This window comes from Porites lutea, chromosome 9 (assembly GCF_958299795.1).
Source record: "Porites lutea chromosome 9, jaPorLute2.1, whole genome shotgun sequence".
Lineage (NCBI taxonomy): Eukaryota > Metazoa > Cnidaria > Anthozoa > Scleractinia > Poritidae > Porites > Porites lutea.
The window spans coordinates 16574217-16580061 of NC_133209.1; the positions used below are offsets into that span (position 1 = coordinate 16574217).

General features: G+C 37.1%; 1 long non-coding RNA gene across 1 annotated transcript; it reads right to left on the minus strand.

Annotated features, from left to right (window-relative positions):
• Positions 1-1291: 1291 nt before the first annotated feature.
• Positions 1292-2453, minus strand: LOC140948491 (uncharacterized). Its single transcript, XR_012167047.1, has 3 exons — positions 2172-2453; positions 1810-1893; positions 1292-1427 (listed from the first exon to the last, which is right to left on the minus strand). It is a non-coding gene; the product is annotated as an uncharacterized lncRNA (long non-coding RNA).
• Positions 2454-5845: the final 3392 nt, after the last annotated feature.

The window sequence follows — 5845 nt, forward strand, 5'->3', positions numbered from 1 at the left end:
AGTCAAAACTTGTATATCCGCTAGGCAGTGTTGAGGCTAGATTTGGACCGACAGATGTAAAATGGTCATTTAAAATCTCACACATTTCTGCGGGTTTTGTGAAGGAATTATCCCCACTTTTTAGTTCACTTATTGAAGAGTTACTAGTGCACTTACGATATGTGAATTCATTGATTGTCCTCCATATTTCCTTCGGGTTACCCACATTTTGTTCCACTTCTGATTTATAATAATTCGCTTTTTCCATTTTAATCTCATTATTTATTCTATTTCTTTCTTTTCTATATTTATCCCAGATAGATGGCTGTTTTGTTAATATAGCCTGCCTTTTCAGTCTGTTTCGACCTGTTATCAGCTCCCTCAGCTCAGTAGTAATCCAAGGGGATTTTTTATTTCTTACTCGCCGCGTTCTTATGGGCGCATGAGCGTCAGCTATTTTTAAAAACATATTTTCCCAGATTTCAACCATTTCATCGGGAGTAGTGCGATTTCTTAGGCTATCCCAGGGCGCTGACTTTAGGTCTTCTCTGAAAGTACTTGCATTAAAGTTTTTAAAAGAACGAGTGGTCACATGCTTATGAGTGTTTTTAGATGAAATGGCAAACTTACGTAGTGCATAGACCATACTATGGTCACTTAATCCCATGCATATGCACCACTCCTGATTTTAAAATCCTTGAGGGTTCATTTGATAATATTATATCAATAAGTGTACTAGAATTTGGCGTGATTCTAGTAGGTTCATTGATTAGTTGTTGAAACTGATAGGTCGAACTTAATTGCTTCAACTGAGACAGGTGCATGTTATTTCTATCCGATAGATAATTGCAATTTAAATCGCCTAAGATAATTTGTTCCTTAGATTCCATGTCAATAATGCGAACAATAACTTCTAAAGCTTCAAAGAAGCCAACCGTACAGCTAGGGGGCCTGTAGGCCGCAGTTACGTTAAAAGCTTTACTATTAGGCTTTTTAATATCAACACTTAACATTTCAAACTCGTTATTGGGAATTATTTCATTTCTAGGGCAATAATTAATATTCGATCGAAGATAAATGCACACGCCGCCGCCATTACGGTTTCGATCCTTTCTTAGGATTGAATAGCCGTCAATATGAACCAAGTTGTCAGTTATTGTAGAATCGAGTCTAGTCTCATTAACAGCTAGCAGATCAAGACACTGATCAGCCATAATTAGTCGAAGCTCTTCAATATGCAGCGGGAGACTAGCAACATTAATACTCGCAATTTTGAAGCCCCTTACTTTCAAGGCAGAGGACATGATCATAACAATTTGGTTCACATTTGCTCTTAACGGGACACATCAGCTTTCCAATACCGTTGGGCTTTCAATCACAAGTTAAGCCCCGGGACGTCTACTTGGCCGGTGCTTCAGGCAATACTTCAACAGTCTTTTGCAAAGTTTCTGCGTGAAAAAAGAAAATAAACTGTGTAAATTTTTTAACACTTCGCCGGGTAGGATACTCAGTCAAAACCTTTGTTGATTTAATTTTCTTATCACATGCCAGGATTTTCAGTGATTGATTAGTTGCCTCTCTTTATCATTTGACGCCAATCATCATTGAAAAAACTATGACTATTTTCTTGACATAAGGATAACACTACCGCGGCTGAAAAACGCATAAACTGAACAGCTCGCCGAGAAACCATAAAAACATGCATCTAATAGTCGCATAAAAACAATTACATGTAAGCTAACGACATCAAACTACAAACGTTTGCTGTAAAACTACGTCTCGACATCAAAGCCGTCCAAGTGTTCAAAATGAAGACAAGAAAGATCTTACCCCGATGGATCCTGTGGGACGTGGACGGCGGCTTCGTGGCGTATGGGTGGGCCTCCTCAAGCAACGCTTAATAACTCTTCTACACTTTTTAAGAGAAAAGAGTTAAAATATGTGAGTTTTACAACAATAGGTCAGTGGTCATTACTGTTTATATTAAAACACCGTTTGCTAGGATTTTATTAATCAATGATGCTACTCTTTATCATTTGATACCAATCGTCAGAAATAAGCGACGGCTACGTTTTTAACACAACGGTTATCGCGCTAGGATGTTAACCAAATGAAATACGCAATTTCCTGGTTGAGCGAGCGCGATTGTCTCGACGTACTCGCGAGGACTCCACACAGAGAACCTATCTTACCAGCTTTCTTGAAGGACGGCGACTTGGACTTGGACGACGACGGGGGTCATTCTCTTCTTCAGCAAGCTCGGTTATGGTTTCATCCTCCTCTTCATCTAAGTACTCCTGGACTGCCTCATCCTCAACTGGCTACTCGGCCAAGGTAAAGACTACCGCTCCGAGAAACAGAAGCAGAATTAGAGATTTCATTTCGAAAACAATATTCACTGCTAAATATCTGCTAGGAACGTGACCAGCATAGCTTTTTGCGCCCTTTTATTGACCCATCACGCTGATGAACGTGAGGCATATGACAAAAGCGAGGGCAAACGCACATTTGCTGATTTCTGTTTATTTGTCGTCAGGCGCGAAGTTAATAAATATCTTATTGACTCTTATATCAACAGCTGGGATGTTTATCACGTTTCCCCTTTGTGAGCAGTTGTGTATTTTTTCGCCAAACTCCCTTTGTTCAACTTTATGTTTATTTTTGCGCAAAGTCCAAGTCCAGGTTCAAGTTTATTTCTCACTGTTCAAGTTGGTACAGTATAAGATGGCTTACAGAATCAGTAGGTTAACAAATGATGAAAAGTACGTATAATATACAGGACCAAAGTAGCTGAAGCTTTCGTGTTGGTCACTGTCCCATTTAAGTGAATAGAGGAGTCCAAGATATAAGCGTGAGGTAATAATAAATTAGGGTATAGAGAATACTTGTTTACATAGAGTTTTTCTAGACGTTATGATACAGTGCGATAAAATCGAGATAAAATGCTATCAGTTAATTTTTATAATAATAAAAAAAAAAAACGGAGGAAAAAAGGAGAATAAAATTACCTAATTATATATTACTATTCCAAGCGTTAAGGTAAATATGTTACTTTGCGTTTGAGATGTTACTAAAATATTTACTACAGGTGCATTGCCGCATATGCACAGTAAAAACCTGTGTACACTTTTTGGAGGAAAGGGGGAGTGGGATGGGCAGGGAAGGGTGGCAATAAGTTAATTAAGGTCCCATGTATAGCAAGAGTGGTAATTACATTATGACCTGCTACTAGATAACTGAACTAGAAAGCGCTCTTGGAAAGGAGTTCTCTAAAAAAAAGATGTAGCCATGGGCTGTTAGGGTGGCCCCGTTATTAAGGACGACATTTTCGTCATTTGTTAACTTTTTCGGTTTTTACCCGATGGCTACGAAACTTTGGGGAGAATTGCTAATATCATTCAGCAATAATATGAAGTAAAAATCCGATTTACCTGTGGTAAATATTTTTTAGGAAATAAGCGCTTATTAAGTGTTAAAAAAAAACGCGTCTAGTACAAAATTTTGCTGCCATTTTTTTTGGAAATTTCAGTAAAAACTGTCAGCGTATTAGCTTTTATTGATAGACTGTACGTATGTTGTATAAATTTCAGAGAAATCCTTAGAGCAGAAGTCGGTACCTAGAAAGTCCTTGAATTTCAGCTTTGAAATAGTTTTGGAACTTTGAAAACGAATTGCTTTGAGAAGGAACAATTAAGCCACCAATTCGAATTTTAGCGACAATTAATTCTAATGTTTGCTGATTTTTACAACCAAGGCCTATTGCCAAGCGTGCTATTCTTTAAAAGGTATTCTTTAGTCTTAGAACCACTATAAATTGCTCCAAATCTGGTTCTGCAGTCAAATGACTTTTTCCTTGACATTTCTGAAATATCCTTCCGTAGTTTTGGCTGAAACTGCTGCTACATACATTCTATTGTATTAAAATATATTCAACTTCATGGGCTCTTACTGCTGTGCGTTGCTTCCAGTATGGTATACTTATTATATCAATAAAAGCTGATACCAGAAATTTCAGTAAGAAATATCAGCAATTTTTTTTACTAGCCGCGATTTTGTTCGAACAGTAGGGTCCACTTAAGCGCTAATTTCTTTAAAAATATTCACCACCAGTAAAATGGGAGTTAATATTATTGCTGAATGATATCTGTAGTTCTTCATAATTTTATTTTATTATTATAAATTATAAATTATTATATATTATAAATTATTTTTTTGTTAAATAGTAGCTTTTGTAAAATTAAATGTGGTTGTGTAATTCACTCGATCGGGGTATTGTGTTTCAATTTTGGTAACCACAGCCAAAAATATATAATTTTAAACGGAACGCGGATTTAAAAAAGCTTCTATTCGAAAAGAAAGAAATTAGCGCTTAAGTGGACCCTATTGTTCAAAGAAAATCGCGTCAGGTAAAAAAAGTTGAAGATATTTTTGACTAAAAAATTCTGGTATCGGCACTGCAGTAAAAGCCGGTGAAGATGCATTGTAATACATATTTAAATGTATGTAGCAGGAGCTTCAGCCAAAACTGCTGAAGGATATTTCAGAAATGGCGGCAAACAAGTCATTTGACTGCATAGTAAGATTTGGAGCAATTCATACTGGTTATAAAACTAAAGAGTACCTTTTCAAGAATGACCGACTGTGTGAGCTTTTCCCGTCCGAGGGCCAATTCATTCCCGGAAAAATCTTCTATTATCGACTTACGGAACTGGCATTTCCATTCTCTTTTATTGTCAAAACGCTGATCGATTTGCGCTTGTTCGATTTTAAATCATCATAACCTCTGAATGCCGCACTACAAATCAAGCAAAATAATAAGAAATATATATTAAATATAATTTGTTAGGGAGGCTTTAGCAGAGTAAAATATTTTTAGATCAACTCATCCTGATTTTGACATAACTGTAATTAGCCCTATATACGCACTCAGTGATCTTGGTGATTTAAGCAATCTGATTGGTTCGCTATCTCGGACTATTCAACATTTATTTAGTAAAATCCAACTAGTGGTCTATAATATGAATGCTGCGTTCTGATTGGTTGAGCTACTACTAGGCTATATGTTATAGCCCACTAGTGGCGAAAAGAGCTGGCTTTGAAAACCAAATCGCGTTTTGCTAGCTAAAGTTTTTTTGTCTCGATATTTTTGACCAACTAGTTGGATTTTGACCAACTAGTTGGCCTCTGAGTCGATAGCCCATTCAGCCTTCGGCCTCATGGGCTATTGACTCAGTTCCCATTCGGGCTCGAGGAATAATTGTTAAACATTCACCTCCTAGCGAGTGGATTATGTGTGAGCTCAACGTTTTTCCGATTTTTTTAGAAAAAGATCTTTTAAAAGTCGACAAAATCCTATAGGGCTGACTTTTTTGAGGCAAGAAAAGACTTGGAAAGATTCATACGGCGTTTTTCCATTTACTGTAGCTGAGTTTTGTGCTCGATGGATTGTTTACAACTCTCGTTTACTCGCGTAGTAGAAGCCGTCGGTGAACTCAGCGTTTCCTAACAAGAAAATTTGGCCCAAAAATCGAAGTTTATTTATGAGAAACAAATTTAAAAGCAAATGTTTGCAAAAATTCTACGTTTCAAGTCAACAGCAAAAAGAATGCTACAGGAAAACGACGTCTTACCTCGAACAACTGAGACGCCATATTTTATCGGCACTTCATGCGAAGAACGACACAGCAACCCTTTTTGGCTATAAACTTAGCGAGACCACAGAAGACAACAAAGTTCTACTTTTCTTCTCAGGTAAAAAAAACAATTCAAAAATTTAACGGTTCCATCTAACCCATTACGCTGTTGTTTGCGACGTGATAAACTTGTGTGCATGAATTGCCATGTTTGAAAATTCTGGAACGATCTA